This window comes from Pristis pectinata, chromosome 21 (genome assembly GCF_009764475.1).
Source record: "Pristis pectinata isolate sPriPec2 chromosome 21, sPriPec2.1.pri, whole genome shotgun sequence".
NCBI lineage: Eukaryota > Metazoa > Chordata > Chondrichthyes > Rhinopristiformes > Pristidae > Pristis > Pristis pectinata.
This window is the reverse complement of record NC_067425.1, coordinates 9,439,519-9,455,106: the sequence shown is the minus strand read 5'-3', so window position 1 is coordinate 9,455,106 and position 15,588 is coordinate 9,439,519. Positions and strand designations below refer to the sequence as shown.

At 37.4% G+C, this 15,588-nt stretch overlaps 1 long non-coding RNA gene across 2 annotated transcripts; it reads left to right on the top strand.

Annotated features, from left to right (window-relative positions):
- Positions 1-97: 97 nt before the first annotated feature.
- On the top strand, positions 98-15,058 carry LOC127581428 (uncharacterized). 2 transcript variants are annotated; one of them, XR_007957954.1, is made up of 3 exons: positions 98-140; positions 9,747-9,832; positions 11,577-11,597. It is a non-coding gene; the product is annotated as an uncharacterized LOC127581428 (long non-coding RNA). The 2 variants fall into 2 exon arrangements; XR_007957953.1 differs by lacking the exon at positions 11,577-11,597 and adding an exon at positions 14,994-15,058 and having other exon boundaries at positions 99-140.
- The last annotated feature ends 530 nt before the right edge of the window (positions 15,059-15,588 follow it).

Below are 15,588 nucleotides of genomic sequence, written 5' to 3'. Positions count from 1 at the left end.
AATATTAAGGTTAGGTTGAGTAGGCACAAAGGGCACGTGACCTGGATGCTCTCCCAGAAAGCCCAGGGTGCCTGAGAGGAGACAACTCTTGTTAAGATGGGACCCCAACTGGTAATTTGAAGGAATCACAAGGAACGAGTGTAAGTTAGCCTAAGGCTTTAAACTGTCTTTCTTCCCTGTGGGATTCAAAATAAAGTTTTTAAAAATGTGCAGTACTTAAAGCACATTTTATATGTTGCACATGAAATGGTCTGTTAACCACTCCTTTGGGATGGATTATATTCGGCTCAGTTCACTACTGTGTTCCATAGCAACGTTAGCATAGTACTTAAAACATGAAATAATGGATCAACTTTACTTCTCTGTTCTATAACAGCATTAATACAATACTTAAAGACATGACTAATCCAGCAACCACTAATGTTGCTTGTCAATAGCAATACCAGTATAGTATTTAAAATATATTTTGCATGTTGTACATGAAGTAATCTATTAAATGCTCACTTGAGAGTGGATTATGTTTAGGTTACTACACTACCAAATTTGAAAGGAACTTTCTAACCATACTGAGAGCTGGCTTTTTATGCTGTACCTACGGATAATATGTTAAATGCTCCTTCAGTACTAGATTCTTCTTGGGCAGTTTCTTAGGGTTAAGAGCTTCCATTTTCCCTTTCCTCCATTGCCATTGTTGGGAGTGGCATATTTTTTGAAAAGTGCATGGATGTTGCATGCTAGCTACCATGTGCTCTTGACAGAATTTTTTTTATATTCATTCAAGGGATGTGGGCTCTTCAGGCTGAGCCTACATTTAATTGCCCATCTCTGATTGGCCTTGAGAAGGTGGTGGTGAGCTTCCTTCTTGACCACTGCCGTCTTTGAGGTGTAGGTGTATCTGTCATGCTGTTAGGGAGGGAGTTCCAGGATTTTGATCCTGTGACGATGAAGGAACAGCAATATATTTCCGAGTCAGAATGGTGTGTGGCTTAAAGGGCAACCTGCAGGTGGTAGTGCTCCTGTGCTTTTGCTGCCTTTGTCCTTCTAGCTGGTACAAGTTGTGGTTTGGAAGATTCTTGGCCCAATGGCAAGGAGATCCAGGATGATGGTAAACCATACTCCACTACAGAGACATCACACACGCACACACACCCCTTAGACAGGATCAAGGGTTCCTTATTTCTGCTTCAGTTTTGTGCATCCTGAGGAGGCTGATGAGCCCAAAGAGGGAACCACAGAAAGGGCAAGTGGTGGCTGATGGTATTGGTAGCTGAGTAGTTCGTGAGGTTGTACACTGCATATGCAGGGCCCCTGTGCAATCTTGGTGCATGTTCTTCAGGTTCTCTGTACAATCCTTAAGGTTCCTTTTCCACTTTGGTCATTGGACAGAAATTCCCAGGGGTCAACATTTCATTAAGGAGGCTTTGGAATACACACATGTAACCCCAATTGTTTATTTCACTACCATGTCCAATGTAACATTAGATAAGTACTTAAAACACACTTTATTTGATCTACATCCACTAATAGCTCCTTTTGTGGTGGGTTATATTAGGATCACTTTACAGTCAATGCTTTGGAAGTTTACTACTTAAGATGATATTTTGCTATAAACGTGAAAACTAGAATAGTTTGAATTGTTCTTCTCCACTCCCCTTCCTGTTCGTGTTCCCTGTTCCTTCTCTGCAACATTTGATTTCTGACTCTTTCTAGTTCTTTTGAAAGGTCATCGACCTGAGAGTCAACTCTGTCTCTCTCTCCACTGATGCTGCCTGACCTCTTTAGTATTTCCAGCAATATTTCTGTTTTTAATAACAGTATGAACATTTTCTAAATCTCTACTAAAATAACAATGCTATATTTTCAGAATTTAAATTGGGACCTGTATTCTTATTGTCTGCATTTATATCTGACAAAGAAACCTGTTACCTAATCTGGGTGTTTCAATGCTCCATTTCCAGGTCAGCTGCCTATTGCAGCTGTCACTGTACCAGATACTGCCTGGGAAAACTGGGTCAGGATACAGATGGACAGCAAAACACATTATGATGTTCAGCATGTCTTTGTGCAAAGTATAAGCATCACAGATACTTTTTTTGGTCAATATAATGAAAATATATTGTTTTTTTTCATCCAATTGCTTATTTAAATTTCACGATTAGGATAGTACGGTGATGAAGAACAGTTGATGTTGCTGCCTCACAGTTCCAGAAACCCGAGTTCAATCCTGACGTTGGGTGCTATCTGTGTGGAGCATGCTCATTCTCCCCATGATTATGACCACTTCCACTGGATGCTATTTTATCTTACTACCTCCAAAAAACCTGCTGGTAGGTTGATTGGATACTGTGAATCACTGCTTAGTGCAGATAAGTGGCAAAAAGAACCAAAGGGGAGTTGATGGGTATGTGAGGGAGAACAAGTTGCAGGTCTATGGGGAAAGTGAGGAGAAGGGAATAAGAGTGATGGTGTTGCTTTGTTGAGAGATGACGTGGACCCCAATGGCTTCATTCTGTTGTAATAACTAATCTGTTTTTCTATCAAAATGCTAAAATATTGATCATTATTCATGTAGTTTTCCATATGGAACTAAGTGACGTGCATTTTAAATGATGTACAGGTACTAGATAAGTTTGAAGTGGATTTATCGATAATAGCTGTTGATAAATTTGATAAACTAGAAATTTGAATTTTACTTGTGTCAAATGTATTCAGTAAAATTAATAACATTTGTAACGACACACATAGGAATTTAATGCAACATTTATATTTTAAATAGTCCAACATTTGCTATTGAAACTTTTATTTAAAAAAATTTAACCAATTACAGGTGGTGAGACAAACATCCAGAAAGAATTTTTAGATTATGTTGAAGACAAGAATAAAGCCAAAATTCAATCGTACATTATGCTTAATGCCAGGAAATTTACAATTACTGCACATTGAAAACCAGTGAAACGAATTGCAGTTAATACTTCCTAGAATTTAAACTCATTTTGTATGGTGTAAATGATAATCTGTTAATCATTTCTTCAAAGGTGGACAATATTCAGTTTATTTCGCTGTCATGCCCAATGAAACATTAGGTCAGTATTTAAAATGGAAAATAATAATTCACCATTTTCTCTTCCAATTGAATGTTTTGGGAAAATAGAAAATTGATTACTATGTGATCTGGTTTGAACATGGGGAAATATGATCATTCTGTAAAGGATGCCTTGCATTCACAATAAATAAGAATGATAATCAGTGTGGTAGTGTTATTAACTGTAAGCTCATCAGGGCAACATGTACAACAAAAAGTGTTTGGCAAACCTTTGGGTTTTATCTTTATGAAAATGTACAATGCAATCATATAAAACACAGCTTACCCAAGTGTCATAGATCTAATTAGGTCATAATTAAAATGGAGCACAATGTTATGGTTCCTTTCCTTCCACAAGAGTGGGTTTTGCAAACACTGTTTCATGAAGACATTTTCCCTTAAAGTACAACAAATATAGATGGAAAATGGACCATGGCCTGCCTGCCTTCTGGCCTGCAGTGGGTAGGTTGCTGAGCAGATTAATTTTCTTAACAATCAACACATTTGAAAAGTAATCCATTGTTTTCACAAATTCCTTAAGTACTTTATTTTCAACATAAAAAGCTGGTAAGTTATCACAAATACTTTTTTTTGTAGTAGAACAGTGGCTTGGGATATGGATAACTGATTATTTTCCCAAACTATTTTGGTTAAGCATGTTCCTGCATTAAGAAATCTGTAAAAAGTAAAGGGTCACCCATTTAAGTCAGAGATGAAGTGAATTATTTTTTTTCTGTCAGGATTTTGGAACACTTCCTCAAAGGGCAATGGATTCAATATTTTGGAGGTAGAAGTAGATATTTCTTAAGAGGGTGAAAGGTTACTGTGGGTAGATGGGAATCAAGATGCAATCAGATCAGCCATGATTTTATTAGATGATGGAGCTGGCTCGAGGAGCCAAGTGACCTACTCCAGCTTGCAATTCGTATGAACCTTTGTTTCCCTTTTTATTTGGAGGTGTAAGCTAACTGTACTTGGATATCTTTGATGTTTTTATTCGTTGTGAATTGATATCTTGGTTCTGGTATACAGCATATTTGGGACACGCAATGAGATTCCACCACAAACATTTTCCCTTTCCCTCTCTTTCCAGCATTCCAAAGAGGTGTTTTTTTTCCCTTTGCAACGCCCTGGTGGATTCTTCCATCTCCATCAACCTGCTTTTTTTTTTGTGACATTTTCCCATTCTACTGCACAAGATGCAACACGTCCTTTTTACCTCTCTTCCCTTTCCACTGTCCAGGGATCTAAACAGTCTTTCCAAGTGAAACAGCAAGTCACATGCATTTCTTCCAATTTAGCTTACTGGCTGTGGTGCCTTGCGATTTGTTGTCCTCTACAGTGGAGAAACCAAATGCAGAATGGGTGACTGCTTTACAGAGCACTGTGTTTGGTCCTAAGGGGTGACCCTGTTCTTTCTGTTGCTGCCACTTTAATTCTCCATCTTGCTTCCATTCCAATTCGCCTGTCTGTGGCCGCTTGCACTGTTGTAACAGGACCCATTGAGGAACAGCACCTCATTTTCTGTCTGGGCACATCACAGCTTTCTGGAATGCAACAGCTTCTGTTTGTATCAGAACTAGTCAGTTCTGTTGTAGGTCATTCATCTGTAATGGTGGCTCAGTTTTTCCTCTTTCTAGTAGCATAGCCTGACCTTAACATTTCCCAGACCACTGTATCTTGCTCCTCTTACATTCCTTTGTGTTTTCTTTCCCTAATTGTGTTCATTAATCCATTAATCAGATTACTTCATTAACAGTTTATCCCCTGGTAACCCCAATCTCATGCTATCAAAGACATTCCCTCTGTCCTATCCATCCCTTTCCCACCATCTCTGCAACTTAATTTTATTCTCAGTCCTGATAGAGGATCTTTGACTTGAAATGTTGTCTGTTTCTCTCTTCGTGGATGACATCTGATCTGCTGAGGGACAATTGTCTTAAATGAAAAGCTGCATTAATGAATATTAAGTTGCATACCTGAGTAGAAGCTTAAAAGAAGTTATCCGTGAATGATCTATTATAGAAAGATATCCAGTTGTCCAAAGCTTCTGTGCTATCTGGTCAATTTTGTTCTGAATGATCAGTTTGTCCACCATAATCCCTTCTGCCTTCCCACACACCCCTGTTGGAATTTCACTGTCTTTAACTAAATTTTAATTTAAACTTTTTAGATTTTAAGTTATGGTCAGGGATTTAATACATTCCAATATAGCATTTTACTACAGCATGGTATTTTTAAACGGAAAAAAAGATTTGCATTTTCATTCCAAGCACTGGGGTTAGCACCAAGATTAAGAACTATTTGCATATCACACAGATAACTTGGCAACAAAATGTTTGCATGAAGCATCTGCTAAATGTGAGAGGTTTGAAAGGTGGCACTTAGAGTAATGTGCATACTAATTTCAGAGAGGATTGTGTGGATCTGATTGTACTAAGTGACATGCTCAGAGTGAGGGGGGTGGTGGTTGTAAATAAAGCCACTGAAAGGATCTTCCACATCAGTATCATTTTTCTCCTGTTTCAAAAATGATTAGTGGCCTGCTATGTTCCTAAGTTTTACTGTAAAATGGGAGAAGAAAGCTTAAATAAAATTGTTTTGTCAATCTAGTGAAGGTGCACACAAAAAACAGTTTGGAAGAAATGGCACCTATAATTTCATGATAGAAAGTTGGCTTTAGAAAATAATCAACAGAATAATGAGACAGGGTACATATTAAATCCACAAGAAATCTGTTATTTCGCAAGTCAACATAGAAATAAATGTTAGTTCAGCATGCAACCCTTTATCAAAGTAAATCAAGCCAATGAATAAATATGGTTATTGATGTTTAACTTGCTGCAAATCCATGGGTACTTACTCAAGTTATTCAAATAAATTGAACCAAGATGCATTTAACATGGATGGTTTTCTTGGGTAAGTTTTGTTTTTGTCCAGAAGGCAATGTTGCATTTATTAGACAGATATTTTAAAATACTGAAATTAATCTTCATTAAGTAAGTTTTTGTAGGTTCAAATATTATTCAGCTTCCCTTTTTTTAAGCAGAACAAATAATTATGGCTACTTTTGCAGAATTCCTTTTGGGGAAAGAAATCTAAGATGATCAAGTCTGTCTAATCTATAAAGACTAGAGATGCATTGGAAGAAAACTATCATTCTGGTGAATGACAACTTAGTGAACTACCTCTGTTGTACTGTACAATTGAGGAGGGTAGTTTCAAATCAAATTGGTTTCCTGTACAAATATCACAGGACAGAATGAGTAAGGCTGCAATGTGAATGGATTTAGCATTTTGCTTTTTGAAATCCATAGCATTGATTGCTGATGTAGGTTACAGTAGTATTTACAATGTCAGCTATATCTTCATTTCTGTTATTCCTTCCCAGCTTCTTGCAATATTCCTGTCAGAGTTGTAAGCTGATAACGTACGTTCTGGTCTTTGCCAAATAAGCTTTCATTCACTTTGGGGGGTGGAGGGTGGGGGTGGGAAAGGTGTGCTGCATATGGTATTAACAATTTATTCTGTTTTCTTTGGGAAGCCACTCTCTTCCTTGACAGCATTGTTGAGGTTTGGAATCCAGCAGGGTGGAAATCACCAGTGTGAATCCTTTTCATGCCAAATTACTTTAGATCATACTATTTCCAAAGGGCTAATCTGTCCATATATTTAACCTGGAAAATATCCCAGCTTAATCCTTGTGCACAAGATCTTTGATCCCGAGGAAAGATCACTGATGTGGTTTCCTGTATGCTTTCCTTGTTTTCTTCCCCCATTGCAGTGCCTTCTGTTAGGTGAGCTGAAATCGGTTGGTGTACAGTGTCATATGCAGAGAGGAACAAGGGTCTTTGGGACTGTCTGTTATTGGGCCTGAATACAACCTTTCAACCTTAGATGAACCAGTTATTACACTACAACTTGTGATGGGGTGATAGACATTTGTATTTAAACCATCATTTAGTAATCATGTCTACTTTCTATTGTTGGAGCCCATCATCATCAGACTGAGGTGAAAATTAATACAGCTAAGCAAAATTCTGAAAGAATCTAAAGCAATTTTGTGATCTATCGTTAATATTGATTCTTGTGCTTGTACACAAAGGACAAAAGCAGAGTGATACAATGATCTATCTTGGTGTAATTTTGCCTTTGTTACGAGCCCAGGTTGCTACTTGATGAGTGTCCCTTTAAGATGCCAGAGTGGTAGTGTGTGTGGCTTTATCTGACTACTGCGAGTGGGGAAAAGAACGACTATAACTGGAATGTGCTGACAATTGCACAGACAGATGGGGGAAGAGAGAGAGAGAGCTGGTAGCACTGACTATATCTATGGATGAAGAACAATCGTTGTGACTCTCACTTTAAAATCCGTGTATGGATCTTTGGAGCAATCTGTGGAGTCCACTTTGTTGTTTGGTATTGGAAAACAGGTATATCTGTGGGTGGCCACGTATCGAGTGCCCCTCGGTGTGGCAGATACTTTGGAACAAAGCAATGGAGATCTTCGGTGATTGAGGTGTCATATTGGTTACATCGTGGAACTTGTAGAATTCGTAAACACCTCTCTACATTCTAATGTGGTTTTCAAAAGCCTTTGCTCATCGTTCTACTCCGTGACTTGCTGAACTGAACTTTGAGAACTGTTCCTAGACTTGGGGTTTGGGAACTTGCCACACACGCGCACACACACACACACTCTTCGGGTTTATTTTGGGGTCAACGTCTGATATCTACCGTTTTTATTTCTCTTATTATTACAAGTAGTTATTAATAAATAGATTCTAACATTTAAACATGACTCTTTATGTTTCTATTGTCGCTGGTGTGTAACACCTGGTTAACAATTACAAAAGACCAAAAGTAGTATGTGGAATCAGAACAGATTTGAGAGAAGCAAATAATTTAGAATTATTTGTATACATTATAAGAATGATGGCAAGCACTGTCAAATTTATTGCAGAGCCATTTCCTTAAAAATTGGAGAGCAATGTATTGTGCTATTGCTTAAGTGTTGAATTGAATACAGCATCTCTAACTCTGAATGTTGCATAATGATAAGTGAAGATTTTCTTTTATTGCAATGTCAATGCATTGTAACTCCATCTTTACTGTTATCTGACGGATGTCAGTTTTACTCATGGTACTACATTGGTGCTGAGGACTTAAGTCAATATTAATTACTGTGTATGGAGAGAAACTAAATACTTACTTAAAACCATGTCCAATTACATTCAATTCTGAGAATACCAAGGCATTTACAATCAAGAAATCATTCATACATCCTTCTAAGTCTACTGAATAGTCTTCAGTTACATACTAATAATTGTATCCAGCCGTGTTGGACAAAACAGCTGGTGAAATTTAGTGCACTGTAATTCAGTGCACCCAGAAGTCTCAGCCTCTTTAGAATTAGGTACTACGGGAGTTTTCATTCTGTCTTCCACCTGATAGATAGAGGAAAAAAAACATTCAATCCCCTCAAGTGGTTTAGTTCAATTATATTAAAATCATTGGACAACTTCAAATAGGCTTTTTAACATTAAGGTCTTCCACAAGATCATGACTGGTGCAACACCAAAGTGTTTAACCCACATATTGATAATAAATGGATAAATGAACTTTGTCATTGCTAACATGAGCTAAGATTGCTGGATTTTGTATTTAGCCATTTTTTAAAAAATCCTCTGGGGTTCCCTTCATTAGCTTGTCAGGTACAAACCTTAATGACCTTCTACACCAACCATAGTGAGTTATCTGTCCTAGTTTACAGTTGCTTCCATCAACATGAATACACTTACAAGGTGAACAGTGGTCCTGACTGTCAGACAACTTGTTTCCTTTTAATGGTTAGTAATATAATCTCTTGCTTGGGATGCCTAATAGAATATCTTGGGAACAGAAGAATGAAGATAAGGAAAAGGCTGCACGAAATGTCATGGCTGAAGATGACTTATCTCCCCCAACTGCTGACTTTAATTAGGGAGATGACCTAATCTGTTCCTATATTTAGGATCAGGAAAGATTGCTTTCTATGTGATATGAGCAAATTGCTATGGTTGATAGATTCCAAGTTGTTTGTCTCTTTCCCTGTAATGTTCAAACTGTAAATAGCAGATGGCCTCAATGATCTAATCAGCAAGGCTTCCTGGGACATCAATGGATAAATACATTTAACTAACAAGCCAATTTGAACTGTACATGAAATTTATTTTTGTCTTGCATCGGAAAGTCTAATATATTCTTGTGATATTTTTAGTTGATTTATACATAAAAATATTGTTTCACTTGAATTGGAAGCATTCTGCAATTAATTTCTAATGTTCTGACCAAAACACTTAAATGATTTTGAGCTGGGTAGGGGGTTAACAAAATATTCAGTGAGTGTTTGTTTGACACTAACTTAACAGATCTTGGAATGAAAATGGATTAATTCTTAAATTGAATATTTCAGTGTTACACAAGATTGTGCTGGATTTTGGAATAAAGACTGCATTTGCATCTCTATAATAAATCCTTGGTTATAATGTGTCACTAATCTATTATAGTGATTCTTTGTTTTTATTATTGAAATTTTAATATTTTCCATTTATTATACTTCCTGCTGTTTTAGTTGTAAGTAATGGTTAGTTGCTTTCATCTGCAAGTTCCTTTTTTTTTACAGACTTTCATGACATCCTCTGCTCTGTGAGGCAAGAAGAATTGTCATTTCAAAGGGACTTCGGTAACATGCTATGAAAGTATTTGAAGGTAATTGTTAGCCCTTCAGCTGCATGTTTGAGGATTCTCAATAGGAAAAGAACACCTTTTAAATCCTTGGACAAAGTTTGGCTGATATGAGCCTCTGCTAGATCATTAGAAAAGATAAATTCTGGAACCATAACTTGAATTTGCATAGTGCCTTTAATATGTGTGTTTTTTGAAAATTTGTAAATTACTATTTTTGCATTAAAAATAATTTAACTGCATTTTTAAATGTTACTGCTTACAACTGGAAGTTTGTAATTGAATCAATGATATTCCTCTTATTATTACACAATGAAAACAATGAAATATTACACAATGAAAATTATGTTCACTATGTCACAAGTTTTGCAAAGGCTGTTTTTATTTTATTATTGTTAATATTTCCTTAAACTTTTGCTCTTCCAACCTGCCTGACATAATACATCTGATCAAGATGGAAATAAAGAAATTGTACTCAAATAGCTGCAGCTGCATTCCATAACAGCATTAAAATAACTTAACAGCAAAAGATCAAAATCCTGTATAATTTGGAGACCTGCAGCATGTTCAGACGCATAGGATCTCGCAAAAAAAACCTGCATTCCCCTCTACTTCCACTTGCATTGCCAATCTAGAGAGGCCAGTTTTTGAGTCGGGTGCTAAAATAAAAATGACATGCCAAAATTGCAATTTCATCTGCTTTTAAATTATCTCAGGTTATCATGATTTAGACCTATATATTTTTTTAAATGCCCATGGTAAATCGAATATGAACTGAAATCATTGCCCTTTATTCATCTTAAAACATGCTAGAAATCAATGAATGATTAACTCCAATGAGTTTGCAACTGTTTTAATATTATATTTAAAAGTATTGTAGTGATCTCTATCTTTTATTGTGCACATTCTAGATGTGCACTGGAAGATCTGAAAGGAAAGGTGGGGGCAGGGTGGGATTGTGGGGCGTAAAACAATCTACACATAGGATCACTTTGCCATTTTAGAAGTTTATTTCTATGATGGTTAGACCACACTTGGAGTACTATGTCCAGTTCTGGTCGCCTCATTGTAGGAAGGATGTGGAAGCGTTGGAAAGGGTTCAGAGGAGATTTACCAGGATACAGAGTATGGATTATGAGGAGAGTCTAAGGGAGCTAGGGCTTTATTCTTTGGAGAGAAGGAGGATGAGGGGAGACGTAGAGGTGTACAAAATATTAAGAGGAATAGATAGGGTAGACAGCCAGCACCTCTTTCCCAGGGCACCAATGCTTAATACAAGAGGGCATGGCTTTAAAGTAATGGGTGGGAAGTTCAAGGGAGATATCAGAGGGAGGTTTTTTACCCAGAGAGTGGTTGGGGCATGGAATGCTCTGCCTGGGGTGGTGGTGGAGGCAGGTACATTGGTCAAATTCAAGAGATCGTTAGGTGAACATATGGAAGAATTTAAGACGGGGGGGATATGTGGGAGGAAGGGGTTAGATAGTCTTAGGCGAGGTTTAAAGGTTGGCACAACGTTGTGGGCTGAAGGGCCTGTATTGTGCTGTACTGTTCTATGTTCTATTGTTCTATTAGTAAAATTATCTTTTAAATAGTTATCAATGTCTTTCTGGGTGAAAAGCAGGTTGGGTTTCTGTTGAAGGAGAGCAAGGGAGTCCTCCTTTGTGTCCTGGTCAATATTTATCTCTATCACTGAGAGTGAATCAGATTTTCTGGTTGTAATTGCATGTCACTTTGTGGGAGTTTCCTCTGTGCAAATTGTGTTTCCTAGATTACACCAGTGACGGAGTTCAGAAGCATTGTTCTGCAACAACCCGAGGTCATGAAAGGCTTTGTATAAATTTGTTTTGTGACCAGCACTATCAATGTGAGCTTTTAAACTTTTTTGGAGACAAATGGCCAGCCTTGTGAGAAACTTCAAGATGGAGAAGGGGTAACTAATGTTAATGAGGAGCAACTCTGAGTTCAACCCAAATCCAATGGTTTTGATATATGCACCCAATTGCTACTTTTACAGCAATAAATTACTGATTAGACTAATTTAATTACAACATTCAAATTATATTTTCTTGACTTGGAGGTAAAAAGGTAAATGAAGTCCACCTGCTTATCTCCTTCCAAGTATTATTCATTTTGATTTACTCTTTTTCCAGGATGGAGGTCAATTTCAACTCCAGATACTTTGTTCACTCATTCCATTATTTTCCATTCTTCAACCTGCTTTTTATGATCTCTAAGAACTAGAGAGAATGCACATGTCTGCAGCACAATCACAAAATTCATAGATTCAAAATGTAGGTTGTGCAGAAATGTTTGTATATTTAGAGCAATGTCAAGTGGAAGAAAATTTTCAATGGATAGGCAAACCTAGCCTGTACTCACACATTGTAAAAAGTCTACCTGTGGAGTACCTGCCTCAGCTTAACTTGATTAGCCTTTCCAAATGTAAAAATCTGTAAGCTTTCAAGAAGTGTTATTCTTTCCAGTTTCAGACTCCAATTTCCTCTGAGTAACTTCAAAATTATAATTGAAAGACAAAAAACTGTGGATGCTAGAAATCTGAAGTAAAAACAGAAAACATTGGAGGTACTCAGCAGATCAAGCAAAATATTTGGAAAGAGTTTACATTTCAGGTCAATGACCTTTATCAGGACTGGAAAAATAAGTGTCCTTTCAGATGAAGCAATAATTATGGATGGGAAACTATGGGTAGCAAAGGATTATAGGGATGAGTGCTAAATGCAGGCAAATAGCATTTGCTTGGGTAGGCAACGTGGTCAGCATGGATGAGTTAGGCCAAAGTACCTGCTTACATGCTGTATAACTCTGACTCTAATTGACGTACTAATTTAGTGAATTGCATTTGGCATCCATGGGCCTTTACGTGGAGAAACCAAATGCAGATTTGGTGACTACTTTGCAGGACACCACCATTCGGTTCACAAGGTGAATCTGAGGCCTATCTTCTATGACTTTAGTTTCCCATTGCTACTTTGACCTCCTGTCTTTTTGCCTTTTGGTGTTTAATCAAAGCCCACCATGAGCTCGAAGAACAGCTTGTCACTGTGCTGCAATCCTCAGAACTCAATATTGACCTCAACAGTTTCAGATAACCAGCTTTTCCTGTTTGTATTAGAATAGGTCAGTTCTGATACAAAAGGTTATCCATCTGTAATATTCACTTGGTTTTCCTGTCCACAAATTCTATCTGATTTGTTGTTTCCAGCATTGTTTCAGATTTCTATTAACTACTGTACTTTGCATCTCACAGTTCACCTTGTTTCTTCTTTCTTTGTAATTGCCCTCATTTATCTTCGATTTACACTCCTCCAGACAGAATAATTATTATTAACAAGCACTCGTTTCCCTTTTTTCAGATGGCACTGAAAGCAATTGTCACCTTGATTTCCATCCTGCCACAGATATTCCCTTTTGTTCTCTCCATCCCTTTGCCTCTCTGCAACATAAAACCCCTTTCTCACTTTTTTTTCCAGTTCTGACATTCATTAACTTCCCTTTTTCTCTCTCCACCGATGCTGCCTGACTTGTTGAGTATCTCAGCAATTCCTGTTTAAATTTTGAATTATTCTGGGCTAATCTGCAGCCAAATTCTTGGTTTCTAGTGCTATTCTAGCTACAGATACTTTTTTTTGAATAAAATGACAAAGGGAATCTGATGCACAGAAGAGTGATATAGCATGGAAATGGTCTGTAATCCACTGAGTCTGCCAGCAAGCACGCATTACACTAATATTATTTTATTCCCACATTCCCATTCTCTGCAGATTCTACCACTTGCCTAAATAACGGGCAATTTAAGTAGCTGTTTAACTCTACTGATTCCAGTAGTGCAGTGGGAAGTGAGATGTACCAGCATCTGACCTCCAGCTCATTTCTGACTTCCATGTTGTTGTATGCAGTCACACAAGTTAGTCAACTGACCTGCATACCACAGCTAGCCAACACTCCTCTAAGGAACTATCAACTAGTAAGCAGTACCATCAGGCCTTGTAATTTTCTGCAGTCAATCTTGTCCCTACTTTCAGATCCTTTAATTTTTCACACCCTACCCCTACCACTGTGATCTCCAATTCTACATCCCATCTGGTCCTCCAACACAAGCTTGCTTTTCCTTTGCCTCACTTCACCATTGGTGGCTGCCCTTTCAGTCTCCTGGGCCAGTTGTTCACTTTTTATCATCTTTTTCTCTAATTGCAGAATATCCATTTCCTTGCAAGTGCTGTGCAATGTTTCTGCATAGTGAGTTCATGTATGCAAGTTTCATACACATTTTGAACAGCCATGCTATTCAATTTTCTTGATGGAAAGCAAAAGTTACTGAAAATACTCAAATAGAGAGAAATGTGTTTTTATTCTCCTTTTGGTAATTTCAGGTTTTATACATATCTTCCTGGATCAACAAACCTTTATTTATTCTCTAGCCTTTATCACCACTTTTGTTATTAATCTTTCCTGCCTATCTCAGAGCTTTCCTCTTGTTTTCTCTGTCTCAATGCTAGTGGTCTTTCCTCTTCATTGCTATGTGACCTGTGGAATATTTCTAGTATTTTCTGTTTTGTGTATCCCAGAACTGCATTAAACATTAACTGGGCCACAGCAAGAGTGCTGTATGAAGTTCTGGTCACTGTATTACAGGAAGGATGTGATAGCACATGGGAGAGTACAAAGGATGCTTGGAGAATTTTAATTATGACAGAGGTTGTGAAATGTTTGATTCAGTTCCAGATGTTTGCAGGGATTGAGAAGGGTTTGGTAGGTATGGAACAGAGTTTGCAATAGAGGCTAAATTCATTGGCTTTGGTCTTCCTGAAAGTAGTAGAAGTAAATTTCTATTCATCCAGCACTGGCTCTCGGATTTTAAAAAAATGACTGACTGTCTTTTAACTTTACATACAAATAAAACTGGTTATGATGCCTGATTCAATCCTATACCATTCCTACTGGCAGAGTTTGTTAAAATTGGGGCTCAAGTTGCAAATATAAATGCTTGACTGCATTTTTGTTTTACTGATACTTTCAGTAAATGATTAATTTCACAATGTGTCGTACTATGATGTTCAGTGATGTTTATGTACCATACAGTGTATCTACAAATTAATACTTTGCTGTCATTGGGTCTGATGAATGCTCTAAACTTAAAAATGCTAACTTGTCTTTTCCCTTTCAGGATACTGAATAATTGGCATTTATGAACAAATGGAGCTCTGGCCAAGGAAAAAAAACTTGTCCTGCATCCCAACAATTCCATAGGTAACATTATAGTTGATGTTTCAGCACTATTAAGTAGACAAACAGTTAGCAGTTAGCTTGCAATCAGCATGGTGCCACACGCTAACCACTTTATATGTTTTTGTTTGTATGGAACTCTAGAATAAATTCTCTCCTCCCTTTCAAACAGTTCCCTAGAATCTGGCAACACCTGATCAGGGTTTATGGGGCCTCCTGCTTAAATAACTCACCCAAGGAAATGCAGCACTTGACTGAAGTATCAACTTAAATTATGTATGGGATGGAGCTCAAATCCACAGCTTTCTGATTCAGAGGCATGAGTGTTACTACTGAGAGAGCTTCTGTGATGTAACTGACATTATAGAACTATATTTCATATAGTGAATTGAAATAAAAACTGCAGACTCAATGTGCCTATTTTCATTTTCCTCAAATAATAGAGCAGATCTTTTCCAACGTTATTAAGGTCACAGTTATACTACTTGATCTGAGTATTGCGATGTATAATTGTCAGAATAAGTGTTTTGTTTACA